The following is a 15,460-nucleotide window of genomic DNA, read 5'->3' on the forward strand; positions in this document are numbered from 1 at the left end:
GGAAAATACAACATTTTCCTAAAGGAGGTGTCGGAACTTCATATATCAAAAGCAGGTTCACTTATGGTTTTCCAAGCTGAGCTAAGAAGAAAGAAAGCAATGCATGGGACATGGATTTGAGAGAGAGAACACTAATGAGAAGGGGAGACTCTAACACCAAACCAAACAAAATTAAAACCTGTATTCTTTGGCTTTGTCATCTAGCAAAGCTATGCAATGCATGACACAACAGAGCCTGCAGACCTTTGCTTCCTGGCCTGATGTGGGAGACAAAGATGGAGAAGTATCGGGCTGAAGCTCTTCTTAACTAGTCAGTATGCCATTGTTCTGGGACATTACAGTACTTCCTTCCATGGGAGCAATTCAGATAGACCCCCCTTCTGAAAATGTGTTTTATGCTGCTCCTTTGACATATTAAATTATTAATCTATGCTGTGTATGGATGGGTAGGGACTTAGAAGTCATAGCTCATGCCATAGTCAGATCATATTAGCTTTGTAATAATGGAGCATTACTTAATATTCCATCTCAGGTTCCTATCTCTTTAACATCTACTCCTTCGTTTTACTGAGAGTGGGGAAAATTGCTAACGAAGCTGAAGTGGAAAGCAGAGCCCAGAGTCTTGTGCCTATTTCCCACTCCCAACACAACTATTAAACTAAAAAGTCTAGCTGCTGTTAAAGTACCTGAGAAGAAAAGGGTTTTTGCATCTACCTTTTACTTAACCCCTTCCTATATTACACTGTCCCATGGTTGGCCGCCTAAGCCATTTTTAAGATCTCTGGGAACTAGGAATATCCACTATGTTGATGATGAACATTTGAAGCAATCCCACCAACATTCTGAGAGAAGTCAAACTGCCCAGAGTAACATACATCTTATCTATTTGAGCTTTGACAGAAGTACTAGCCAGTGCAGTTTCCACTATAAACAATTTTAAATATACATAAGATATAGAAATGACTATAACAAGCATAGGAAAATTATTGATGTGACTGAAAATGCTATATTTACTACATACATGCTATCTACATATACAAAATACATACATATCAATAGCCTTCATGGCATACAATGTGTAGAAAATACAGCTGGAGTTACTCATAAACTTTGCAGGTTAAATTTAAAAAATCCAATTTTGCTTTCTCTTCAATTCCATCAATATTATAGCAAATAACAACTAGGTAAGATATGACTAAGGGTTTCAATCCCAGCAATCAGAAGTCAAAGGTAATTAGACTCTGTGAGTTTGATGCCAGGCTAACCTACATGCAACTTCCAGACAAGCCGGTGTAACCTAATAACACTTGGTCTTAAAAATAAAAACACAAATATTTTGTAGGGGTTTTAAGTCTAACTCCAGGAGAGCTGAGACCTTCCATCCATCTTCTGGCTCGGTGAGTCCCTTACTCACATGTTACACACACTCACATGTACACACACATACCTCCATGCACATTCATATACATGCACACACAGGTATAAAAGAAATATTTTTAAAAGACTAAATGGACACTGTCAATAGGACAAAATAGCAATTAACAGAATGGAAAAAGATTTTTATCAATCTTACATCTGATAAAGGCCTAATATACAATATATACAAGAAGTTAGACTCCAGAGAATCAAATAATTCTATTAAAAATGGGGTACAAAGCTAAACAAAGAATGCTCAACTTAGGTATACCAAATGGCTGAAAACCACCCAAAGAAATGATCATCATCCCTAGTCATCAGAGAAATGCAAATCAAAACAACTCTGAGATTCCACCTCACACGAGTCAGAATGGCTAAGATAGAAAAACTCAGGTGATAGCAGATGATGGCTAGAATGTGGAGAAAGAGGAACACTCCTCCATTTTTGGTGGGTTTGCAAGCTGGTACATCCACTGTGGAAATCAGTCTGGCAGTTCCTCAGAAAATTGAACACCTGAGGACCCAGCTATACCATTTCTGGGCATCTACCAAAAAGACATTCCAACATACAACAAAGATACATGCTTCACTATGTTCACAGCAGCCTTATTTATAATAGCCAGAAGCTGGAAACAACCCATATGCCCTTCAACAGAGGAATGGATACAGAAAATGTGGTATATTTACACAATGGAGTACTAGTCAGCTATTAAAAACAATGATTTCATGAAATTCTTAAGCAAAGGGATGGAACTTGAAAGTATCATCCTGAGTGAGGTAACAGAGTCACAAATGAACACACATGGTATGCACTCACTTGAGAAGTGGATATTAGCCTATAAGCACAGAATACCCAAGAAGCAATTCACAGAACTTATGAAGCTCAAGAAGAAAGACCAAAATGTGGATGGTTAAGTTCTTCTTAGAAGAGAACAAAATACTCATGGGAGGAAATAAAGGCACAAAGAGTGAACCAGGGACTGAAAAAAGGTCATCCAGAGACTGTCTCACTAGGGGATCCACCTCCATATACAGCCACCAAACCCAATCACTATTGTTGATGCCAAGAAATGCTTTCTGACAGGAGCCTGATATGGATGCCTCCTCAGAGGCTCTGCCAGAACCATACTGATACAGAGGGGGATGCCTACAGCTATCCATCATACTGAACATAAGGACCCCAATGGAGGAGCTAGAGAAAGGACTGAAGGAGCTGAAAGGGTTTGCAACCCCATGGGAAGAACAACATTATCAACCAACCAAAACTTCTAGAGCTCCCAGAGACTAAAACACCAACCAATGATTACACACAGAGGGACTCATGACTCCAGCCACATATGTAGCAGAGGATAGCATTGTCTGGCATCAATAGGAGGAGTGGACTTTGGTCCTGTGAAGGCTTGTTTCCCCAGTGTAGGGAAATGCCAAAACAATGAGGTGGGAATGGATGGGTAGGAGTGGGAGAATATTCATAAAAGCAGGGAGAAGAGGAGGGGCATAGGATGAAGGGAAAGGGGGTATATTTGCAATGTAAATGCATAAAATGTCCAATAAAATTGATATTTAAAGAGCTAAATGAAGAAAGAAAGTGAAGAAGACTTCAGAAGATAAAAAGCTCTCCCATGCTCATGGATCAGTATGATTAACATAGCTAAACAGATAATTCTCAACCGAGGAATCTCAAATGGCTGAGAATCACTTATAGAAATATTCAACATCCTTAGGCATCAGAGAAATACAAATCAAAGCAACCTGAGACTCTACCGTATACCAGTCAGAATTGCTAAGAACAAAAATTCAAGTAACAGCACATGTTGGCAGGGATGTGGAAAAAGAGGAGCACTCCTCCATTGCTGGTAGGACTGCAAAGTGGTACAACTACTATGGAAATCAATCTGGTGGTTCCTCAGAAAATTGGAAATATCTCTACCTAAAGCCCAAGATATACCATTCCTGGGTATATACCCAAAAGATGCTCTACTATATCACAAGGACATGCATTCAACAATGTTCATAGCAGCCCCATGTATAATAGCCAGAAGCGAGAAACAACCAATATAACCCTCAAACCAAAAAAAAAAAAAAAAAAAAAAAAAAAAGATGCAGAAATGGTGATTCATTTACACAATGTAATACTACTTAGTTGTTAAAAATGAATTTTTCAGGAAAATGGATGAAACTAGAAAAATATCTTCCTAAGTGAGGTAACACAGATCCAAAAGGACATACATAGTATGTACTCACTGATAAGTGGACATTAGCCATAAAGTTGAGACTACCCATGATACAATTCACAGATCATATGAAGTTTAACAAGAAGAAAGGCCCTGGTATGGACACTTCAATCTCACTTAGAAGGGAGAACAAAATTATCATGAGAGGCAGAGGGAGTGAGGCACCCAAGTGAAAGAGGCGAGGAGAAGGGGAAAAGGAAGAAGGATCAGATATGAGGGAGAGAGGAAAGAAGCCCAGAGGCTCAGGAAAGGGAACAGAAATACACAGCAGTGACGTTGATTGAAATTAAAAGAAGGCAGGCACAAGGACTGTTTATTGGATGAGAAGGAAGGACAGATGGGAATTAAGTTTTAGAAAGAAAAGAGAAAAAGCCAAAGAGAGGAGGCAAGATGGGGGACAAGGAGGAGGATCCTCTGCATGTCTCTGGATAGCTACAGATTGTTCTGAATATTTCATAAGAGATGGATTCATATAGGATGATTCGTCTTGTCTAGGTGGGCAAATTATATAATATCATTTGGCTCTGAGTTTATGATGTGGACGTTTTGTGGAATATAAAATTAACTGAGTAACTCTGAGATAAAGCCATTGATAAAGGTTTCTGGAGTTTTGAATTTGTCGGGCTGGTTGCAGTGTGAGTGAGTTCATGGCTGGCCCTCTCTCTCTGGAGAGAGACACCAGACCAGAGAGACCACCAATGAAATGAATTAATGTTAATTCTATATGGCCCACCAGTGCGGAAACTAATGACAGAGAGTACTTGGGAGCGGTGTGGTGAGGAGCCATGCTGGAAGGTTTTAGCCATTTTCAATATTTACTGCAACAGTGTGGAGCAGGAGGGCAAAACCTCTAGAAAATCCCAATTATCAGACTTGTGAGAGGCTCCCAGGACCCAATGGCGATGACCTTAGCCAAAATGCCCAAGAGTGGGGAAGATAGAACCTGATGAGTCCACCTCCAGTAGATAGACATGATACCAGTTTAAAGCAAGGAGACACTTACCCATCTTCAAAATTCTTGACCCAGAATTGTTCCTATCTAAAGGAAATACAGGAACAAAAATGGACGAGAGACTGAAAGAAAGACCATCTATAGACTGTTCGAACTTAGGATCATTCCATGTACAGGAACCAAACCCTGATAACCGTGATACTATTACTGATGCTTGTAGAAAGGAGCCTAGCATGGCTGTCCTCTGAGATTCTGTACCAGCAGCTGACTGAAACAGATGCAGACACTTATAGCCAACCACTGGACTGAGGTCAGGAACCCCTATGGAAGGGATAGGAAAATGACTAAAGGAGCTGAAGAAAGTTGCAACTCTATAGAAAAAATAACAGTATCAACTAACCTGGAACCCTCAGAACTCCCAAAGTCTAAGGCATGAACCAAAGATCATGGACTGGTCTATGACCCCACTACAGATGTAGTAGAGGACCGCCTTGTCTGGCCTTTGTGGTAAAAGATGCTCTTAATTCTGTAGAAGCATGGTGCTCCAGGGAAGGGGGAATACTAATTGAGTGAAATAAGACTAGTGGATAAGTGGGGGTGCAACCTTTCATCAGTCAAGTGGAGGGGAAGGAGTGAAGAACCTGTAAAGGGGAGACCAGGAAGGGGAAGCATTTGGAACGTAAATAAATAAAATAATAAAAAAGACTATATCAGAAAAACATTGTTGAAAAAAATAAACTCACAAAGATAGGGAATAAAAAAAAATCAACAGAAAGGTGAATGTTTTCTAGAAATGGCTAAATGATTACTCATCTAAGAAATCAAATCAATGGACAAAGCTAAAGACATGTCCAATTTAAACAATAGAACCTTCCAAAGCAATCACAGGAAAGACAGTGACCTTCTCCTTGATTTTACATCTCATTGTTAGAGCAACTTTGTTGAAATGTAAGCTACATGCCATGATACTCATATGACTAAAGTTTATGACTCACTGGTATTTTAGCATATTCGGGATTGTGTAACCATCCACAGAATGTAATTTTAGAGCACTTTCATAACTGTGGATCTGTTTAAAGGACACCTCCTTACAGATGTCCCCCTGATGTTCTCAGTAGGCCCAGGCTGCTTATTTCCTGCCACTTGCCTTTCCTCCTTTCCCTCGTTTCCTGCCTCAAACACTATGAATCAGTATTTATTTCTCTTTGGCTTCCTTGTTAACTGACTGCCTCTCCTAGTAGAATGTAAGCTGAACAAAGCATGCCCCTTATTCCTTTGCAGTCCAAAAGGAAGCATAGCACAGGGCTTTGCATATGTTATGTCATCATTAAAGACATTTGCTGAACTGGTGAATGAATTGTCAAGGAATAACAACCCCAGGAGATGAGCCATGATGCCCAGTAAAGGAACCATCACCACGAGTAAAACCATGTAGGATGAACAGCAGACAGTAGAACAAGAACAGAAAAGCCTGCTCTACACCTGGTGCTTGAAACAAGAACACAGCCATTTGGACTGAGCAGGTCCAGAAGTATTTCTACTTGAATAAGAGAGTTTGGTGGGGGCATTAAGAAACTAACAGTGATTAGTTACAATGAGCATAAAGTACATGTGAAACAAAATGTAACATGGAAATAGTCAAAGTTTTCATGGTGTGTATAGATTAAACATTATGATTTTTAAATATGAAAAATTGCCACAAGGCTATCTTCTTAGCTCTTGAGTTATTAATGATTTAAGGTCTAGGTGTACCACACTCTGAGAGAATGCTATATAATTATTGATTTTTATTTTTCTAAGAAGGACTGAGGCTTCCAGTTTTTGGCCTTTCTCTTTTTGAGCTTCCTGTGGTCTGTGAGTTGCTTCTTGGGTATTCAGAGCTTCTGGGGCTAGTATCCAATTATCAGTGTCTGCATATTGTGTCTGTTCTTTTGTGACTGGGTTATCTCAAGCAGGATGATATTCTCTAGATGCATCCATTTTCCAAGGAATTTCATAAAGTCATTGTTTCTAGTAGCTGAGTAGTACTCCATTGTGCAAATGTACCACAATTTTTGTATCTATTCATCTACTGAAGGACATCTGGGTTCTTTCCATCTTCTGGCTATTATAAATAAGGCTGCTATGAACATGGTGGAGCATGTGTCCTTATTGTATGTTGGAGCATCTTTGGGGTACATGCCCAGAAGTGGAATTACTGGGTCTTCAGGTAGTACTATTGCTCACTCAGACATTGAGATATAAGAAGTGAGTGTTGTTTTGAAATACCAATCCCATATCTGGCAGTATTTATATGCACACTGGTTATTCAGGGCGATACATAATTCTAAAGCCCTCCTACATTGCTAAATTCCTGCTTTGCAGTGTTTTTGCTATGTGACTGGAGGCATGTTATTTAATTGCTGCGTGCTTTGACCCATGAATTTAAAAGAAGTTATTTTTAACAATTCCTATACCATAGGGCCATTGTGATTGTCAAGTAAAATTAATTGCAGCAGCATCTATCTGGTTGTGGATGCCTTTGTTAGCTAGAAGTTGTAAAAGAAGCAGTTTTGCTCACTGTGGTTGTGGTGACAGAGGTGGTGTTGGGAAGAACAGTAGTATGCAGTCGTAAATGACAGAAGTGCAGCTCATCGTGGTTGTTTCATGGAGCCAGGAGGTAAAATTTAGATCCTTGTCAAGCAGTGTCAAATAAGAGGCCCTGAATTAACATCAGATTGACTTGTTCCCACCGCGCTTCCTATTATACAGCAAGATGATCTGACACAATTGATTCTTTTTTCTTCAAGAACCGAGTGAATCAGCAGATTTGTAGACCTTGTCAGTGGCAATCTGATTTCAAGTAATTCATCCTCAGCCTCAGCTCCCAGACAGTGTCAAGACTGCCACATGCCCTATGAGTACTCGATTGCATGGCAGTGTGTGTGTGAGACTTGGATTCTGTCATGAGTGGATGAGAATTTATTCTTCTGAGAAACCAAGCAGGATAATCATAGGAAGTCCTGAAAAATAAGACATGACATTTAGAAATCAATAGTCATTTATTTAAAGGAGTGACTGGTTTACATTTATCAGAAACATTGTCAATGCATCTTCCTTGAAAATGAACAAGACAGAAGCACTTAGACTATTAGCTGACTTCACAAATGTTCACCCCATAGTTCTCCAAGTCCATTATCTAAGGAGCCTGGACAGATGTATCTCAGGATCTAGTGAGAATCAGGGCTAGCCTCAGGTAGAAGAGCCAGAAGTAAGACTAATACTTGGTAATCCAAAGGGATCAAAGAAAAGTACTGCAAAGGAAATATTCAGCCTAAATAAGAGTGAATTTCTGCCTTCCACTAAACAAATGGATATATTATATTTGAAATAGCCTAAAGGATAGTTTTCCATCTAGGAAAGAAAACACATACTTAGAGAGCATCCCAGGCAAGTGAGATATAGTCCAGTGTTGAACACCAGGGAGGCGATAGTTATACTGATGCTGACTTGCTCTGAAAACAAGCTGATTTCTCCACTTCTAGCTCTTCAAAAACTATATTGTAGTAATGCATCTTTATGAAAATATTCATTCTAAAAGACTATAACACTTGCTAGACTTCACAGGAAAGCTAATACTGTAGCTTGAGGTCACTTAGGACTGTGTGCTCAGCCCTTTTGTTTAACCTGCCTTCTATAGAACAGCTCAACAACCAACCTTGCATGCCTTGGGTTTCCAATGTAATCAACATTTACAGCCTAAGCTAATGCATAGATAAAATCTTAAATTATATGTTCCTCCATGTCTCTGACTCACAAGTAATGCATATACATTGAGGTAATAAATGCTGGAAACAGCAAATAAGTTAAAAATAACCTAATAAATATTGAAAACAGTATATAAATATTGCTTGACAGCACGTTTGTTATCTCAGTCAGCTAGAGTCAGTAAAGTTTCATTCCTTATAAAACTATTACATTTTTTGTAAACTATCCCTCATTTTCTTCCTAATAGTTTCCTGTACTATTCAATAAAAGCCAGAGCATACACAAACAGACACAGACACAGGAACAGACAAATTTACAAGATAGGATTCAGGTACACATTGATTCAGATTTTTACAACAAACAGATTCAGGCAGGGAAGCTCAGAAGACACAGGAAGAAAACAGTAAAAAATGTAAATCTTGGCTTGCTTTTGGCTAATTTTTTTCCAAAGAGAGATTCTTTTCATTTCTTTTCCTTAATGCAACCCTGATATATTATTTGTGACTAAATTTTTATTAATTATGAATGTGATCAAAAACCGTGATATAGATGAGCCGTGCAAAGGAAAGAAGCAGTAATCCTGTCACTCCTGTGTCTTCATCTTGGTGAAACTCACAGATAAGGAGTAGTTCAGCAATTCAAAGGCATAGGGTGCATTCCATACATCATGTTTAAGAAATAATTATAATAAATTCATTAAAAATTAATATAGGGTTACAGGCAATTTTGTGGTCCTTTTGTAATTAGTCAAATGCTAGCTGACTTTCCAATTGCATTGCACTTAGATCTAACTTAGAAAAGAGTGATTTCATAGAGAGGCTAATATCCCTGGAAGAATGTTTTAATAGATTCCCCAGATAAATAATATGCACCGCACACTATACAAGGCCTCATGGGAAAGACAAAATTTCAGCTGGGAGGCAGAAGACAAAAACAAAGGAAAATTAAAGCCAATTCCTGTGAGGGAGATTCCAGGAGATGGGCAAGGATGGGAAGAATAACATGTTAGAATGGCTAGTCTAATATCAGAGGGCTTTGAACTATAGTGATGGCTGTAAGGTGCCTGGCACATGGCCCTAAGATAATTAAAGCACAGGAACATTGCCTCCTTAGGTATATGCACCACACTGAAGAAGGATGGCTCTGTTCATGTGTCAAAGAACTAGCTGGACCCAGGAGATGTGCTGTTTCCCTAGCCTAACAGGTGATTTCACCTGAGAAGCTGTGCAAACTCGAGGCTGACCAAAGTACTGGTAAGCATACAGTTTGCACTCTTTCAAGTCAGAGTCAGTTCTTTCTACTGTCATGGAAGACAAGCCTGTCCATCTGTAACATTTCTTCTAGAAGATTGCCCAACCTAGTATCTCCCACCTCACATATATCACCTTTCTAAACCCAAAATATATCAATAATATTTACAAAGGTTCTGATTTCTTAGTTTCATTGTAAAATATGAAGCAAGGGCAGCAGGTTGGCAAGGGGAGTACAGCCAAGTGTTGAGAGTCTGAGCATAAAGAGAGATTTAAAGTAGGCACCCAAGCGAGGAGAAGTTGGTCAATATAACAAAATCATGTCTAATCTGTGTGGTATTAAACAGCAAAATAACTGTAGGTACTCTATGTATTATATACCAAAAAATAAATAAAAAGGATTTTGTTACTTCCACCATGAATGAATAATTATGTTTAATCTGGCTTAAACATTACATATATAGAGACTGGAGGGTTGGGTCAGTGAGTAAGGGTGAATATTCTGCAGACATGAGGATTTAGCTTCTAATCCTTAGCACCTAGGTGAATAGATAAGCTTAATTTCATATCTCTGAAACCCTAGCATTGGGAAGCTCAAGCAAGTAGATGCCAAGAGCTTGCTGGTCAGCTTAAATCCTCAACACTTGCCTATACTCCAGCAATAGGGAGCCATTCTAGTTCAGTGAGAGATCTCTCTCAGGGGAATTAAACAGAGAGAAGCAGAGAAAGCCCACTTGTGGCCTCCACCTATAAATACTCCACTGTACATCCCTATGCATGTACCACACACATATGCAGAAACTAAAACAGAAAATGTTACATACAAGTACATACATGTGACAAGATAATGTGATAATTCATTAATTTGTATACTTTGTTCAACTTTTAAAATAAAAGTCATTTTTCTTTATGGAGGAGTAATATATATTTCCTTTTAAATAAAATTTTAAAATAGGTTGTCTAGTCAGTGGTTTACGGCCATTAGGGCTATGGCTTCAAGTGAGACTCATTCATATTTAAGTATGCTTCCTGCAGCCATGTTCAGGGACTCTGGCTCAGCTGCACAATTAAGTGTAAAATTTAGGCAAAGTCTTGGTTTGCACAATGAAGTTCACCAACAAAAGAAGGAAGAATATGCTTAGGGTATGTGCAAGAGAGTGAGTATAAGGATTCAAACCAAACAGGAAGGAAAGGAAGGTCTTAGGGTCAGTGGGTTGAAAACAGGGCATATCTTATGAGGATAGAATATTACTAAAGTAAAAAGTTTAGCAACAAAGAATTTTTGGGATAAAGGTTAGGAATCAGAGAGTAAGATGACAAATTTTATTGTTCCTAACAACATGATCATTTCAGGTTACCTCTGTAGCACATAACCCGAACCCTTTGATAGCAAAAGAAATCCAATTTTGTATTCACTGCACTAGATCCGCAAAAGAATATGCTAATGACTTAACCCTTGATATCTATAAAAATTACCTCTGAAACAGGATTTTGTAGCTATAAATATTCAGAATAAAAGATGATCTAATCCAACATGAGTTGAAACATTGCAAGAGGAAAATCTGTGCCAAGAAACATCAGGGGATGGCAATGTTATCAGATGATGGAGGCATAATTAAAAATTATGCAGCCGAAATGCGCAGGACTACTGGAAACACCAGATGTACAGAGAAGCCACCAGAAGGCTACTTTCTGGGAACATCAAGAGATCCTCCATATACTTTGATTTTTAACCTCCTGGCCTCTCCAACCAGAATACTGTTCTGATGTTTGTTTGGTTTTTTTTTTTTTTTTTTGTTTGTTTGTTTGGTTTTTTTTTTGTTTTTTTTTTTTTTTTTTTGTTTAGTATAGAATAGAGTTTATTCAAGGCATGGAGAGGGGAGCTAAGGGGGTAGTAGAGCTAAGGGGGAGGAGTAGAGAAGTAGAAGCCAGCCATGAGCATGTGGGCGGGGGAGGGGATGGAGAGAGGAGGTGCAAGGTGGGGAGAGCAAGAGAGCAGGGAAAACAAGAGGACAAGAGAGTGTTCTGTTGTTTTAAGACACTGAGTTATTAGTCTTTTGTTACAGTAACATCATAGCAGACTAATCAATGCTCTTTTATTCTCAGCCAAATATGTAAGGTGTTGGTCACCTAGCCACCTCTGTGGCATGTAATTGCTTAGGGGAAAACAAATCCACTAAGTTCCAGGAGATATTTCACCTATGAAAGAAAACCCATCTTCTTTTCCCCTTGTAGCTTTCAAGACTCTCTTGTAGGATATGACGATATGACGAATGGTTTAGTCCTGGAAACTGCTGGCAGGCACCTGGTAATCCTCTACAGAGTTAGCACTGTGTCAGGATCCATGAAACAAAGTGAAGGTTGAGGGAGGTGAACATGCATTTTTCTGTCCTGAAACAAATATTCCTGATGTTTATCTGAAAATCCATTTGATAAGTAGCAAAACATAACCTTTATTCCTTTTTTAGTGCTTTATTTATTCTTTGAAATTTTAAGACATTTAGACAAAATATTTTGATCATGCATATCCATTATTTTAGCCTTTATTCTTAAGTCAGTTAATTATTAATCTTTTTATCATTAACTGTTGTTGTAGTTGTTGTAGAAACAATACCTCAAACCTCTGGTCCCCCTATCTGTGTCTTCCCAGTGCTACAATTATAGGTGTCTACCACCACATCAGGACAATTCAGATTTGGATCTAGCTTCTCTATCCTCTTAAACAAGTGGCCAGACCAAGATTCTCCAAGACAGCCTTAACCTTTCACTTAATCTGACTGAAATTTAGACCTTCTTCCTTCTGACTATAAGGTAAGTGCTTTTCTCTAAAGTAGGCACTTACTTCAAGAACTTCACAGTTACAAACACTTCTCTGTCCCTTTGAGATGTAAATCATTTTGATGCTAAAGAACTCAAGGTGTTCTTAGTCTCAATTAATAATAAAATAAAAAAAATGAAGACTAAACTAAAAAAAAAAGAAAGCCAGAGGACAGTTTGATTAGGGTTTAAAGGAAAAACACCTGAGAGCAAGCAAGCTGTAAATCTCAGCAACCAAAGAACATAAGGAAAAAATACGATACTGTTTAAACTATCATGGAGATTAGCCATATGGGAGGGAGAGAGAAGGACTGGGGAGGAGAGAAAAAGGGAAGGAGGGAGGCAGAAATAGCTTTTTTTTTCTGGTTTTAGTTTCAAGGCAGAGTTTCTCTCTGTAGGCCTGGCTGCTCTGAAACTCTGAAGGCCAAGCTGGCCTTGAACTCACAAAGATCCATCTCACTGCAAGGAAAGGAGAAAGAGACTTTAAATAAAGGGTAAGGACACCCACAGTATCAGAAAAAGTATACTTCAGTTCAAGCCAACATCATAAAGGAAGATGTAAAACAAAAAGAAAAGAAAGAAACTAAGAGATGCCTCAGAAAGAGGCAGAAGTCTCTCATGGCAATAGCAAGCAGGAATTCTGGGAAAGAAAAGTATGACTGACTTGGAAAGAAAGTCATTCTTCAGTGGCAGAGTCCTGAGATAAAGGACCAGATCAACAGATAAACAGAATAGAGGATAGAAAAGATTTTTAAAAGTTTGGGATCAATGGGTCTTACATAAGCTATATCTTATTTCAAGGAAGCTTATTAAGAAGTACAGCATCTTATATAGAGCAGAGTCCTCAAGGTATCTTAGAGTGGGAGTAAGTCAGCAAGAAGTTAATCAGACAATGTTGCACTGAGGGAACATGGGGTATCTGAAGAGTAATACAGACTGAGCACATTGCAGCCCGAGGACTGAAAACCACCCCCAATGGTAGGAAACAGTATTCTCAGGACCTGAAGCCACAGATACCAACGTCCTTAGCCCCAGGTTATGATTAACTTTACCAAGCATATTCAGGGCTTTATAGAAGTTTCTTCTCCATACATCCAGATCCTAAAGGAAAGCCTTGGTTGATCACTCCAAACTCTCAACAAACAGTATCTCATTAAAGGGCTCATTATTCCTCTTACCTCTTCAGTATAACTTAAGGTGAAACCGACCTTTAAAGGAATAGCCCATTATACTTGTCATTGACCCTGCCCAACTGAAATGTTAGGTCTCCACCACAAGTTTCACCCTTTAGAAGAGAGGAATAGGTTTCTTTTAATGGGCCATTACTGGTGCTCTGTCAACTTAAACAGAAAGCTTTACAGCTCAAGAGTATCTTTTACAAGAACCTGGAAACTGTCTCTTTGAAATGCCCATACCCATTTTCTAGCTTCTGTGGAGCCATGGAAGCCCCATTACACATTGAATGTGAAATGCCCACCCCCCTCCCATTGGTTCATCTGTTTGAGTATTTAGTCCCCAGTTGAAGGTATCATTTGAAAGGGTTGTAGAAACTTTAGAAGGTGGCGCTGCCTTGCCGGAAAGGAGTCATTGTATCTGCCTGCATACTGGAGACTTTCCATGGAGATCTCTAGTCCGGCCAGGTGCATGGGTTCATGCAAAAGAAAGAGAACTCGGTCAGGGAGGGAGAACTACCTCTGCTGCCTCCACTGCTGGTTCTGCTACACCTGTCTCCAATGCTGCTGTTTCAGTTGCTCCAAGACATCTCAGGGCTGAGCCAGCTGGAGGCTGACTAGCAGGCAGGGGACGGGGGCAGTGCAGGGGAGCTTCTGGTGGCGACTTTGAGAGAGCAGATCTCTTCCCCAAGCGGCAGTGTTACAGCTCTTATGACAGCAGCTCTCAGACAATGGAATGTTTCCTGCACACCTTTATTCCTTCTGGATAGGCTTCTTATATACAGTTTTGGGGTGGGTCAGGGTCTGAGAGTAAGTACTTCCTATTGGCTTGGCCTGATAGCTGGAGAATACCTCATCATCATGTGGGACGGCATGGCATGGTCCTGCTTCTATATGAGTGATGTCCACAAACCTCTCTACAGAGGGCTATGAGGGTGCTGTAGCTATGTGAGAGGGACCTGGCCTCCTGGGAGTTTAGGGAAGTGCCTACCATCCCTTAGGGTCACCAAGGTTTCAACCTTATCTCGACCAGGAACCAGGATACCTTTCATAGCCTATCACCCCATAATTTAGCCATACTTCAAATTCTTGCTCTGCTTCCAAAGTTCAGATACAGATGACCAGCTAGCCCCATGTTTCTGCCACCATGCCTTCCTAGCTTACTGCCATATCTTCCCTACCATAACGGTCTGTATTTCTTTGGAATCATACAGCAAAACTAGGAAATCCTTGCTTAAACTTGCTTTTGTCAGGGTACTTTATCCTAGCAATGATAAAGTCACTAAGGCTGGGCCTGACTTCAATGATGGACAATTGGCAAGCACATGTAACCTAATCACACCCACAAACCTCCTACCTAATGCCCTCCAAGACTTTTCCCACTAACTCACCCCCATGGCTATAAACTTCTCTCCCTTTTGGGGCTATGAAGTTGAACTTTACCCCTTTACCCCATTGTAAGGGCCTTGAATAACATGCCCATTCTCTTCAACACATCAGCAGCACAATTTCTCTTTGACAGTCTTCTAGGATCTGCGCTAAACTAAATGTGGTGGTTTAAACAAGAATGACCTCCCTCCTACCCTGATAGGCTCAAATATTTGAATGCTTAGTCATCAGGGAGTGACACTATTTGAGAAGGATTAGGAGGTATGGCCTTAATCGTTGAAGTGCTTCACTGGCAGTGGGCCTGGAGGTTTAAAAAAAAAAAAAAGTGCAGCTCCCCTCCCCCATCTACTGCCTGCAGATCTGGATATAAAACTCTAAGCTACCTCTCCAGCACTCTGTCTGCCTGCATACCACCATGATTCCCACCATGAAGATAATAGACTTACTCTGAAACTGTAAGACAGTACCAGTTAAATGCTTTCT

The sequence above is a fragment of the Micromys minutus genome (genome assembly GCF_963924665.1).
Source record: "Micromys minutus genome assembly, chromosome: 8".
Lineage (NCBI taxonomy): Eukaryota > Metazoa > Chordata > Mammalia > Rodentia > Muridae > Micromys > Micromys minutus.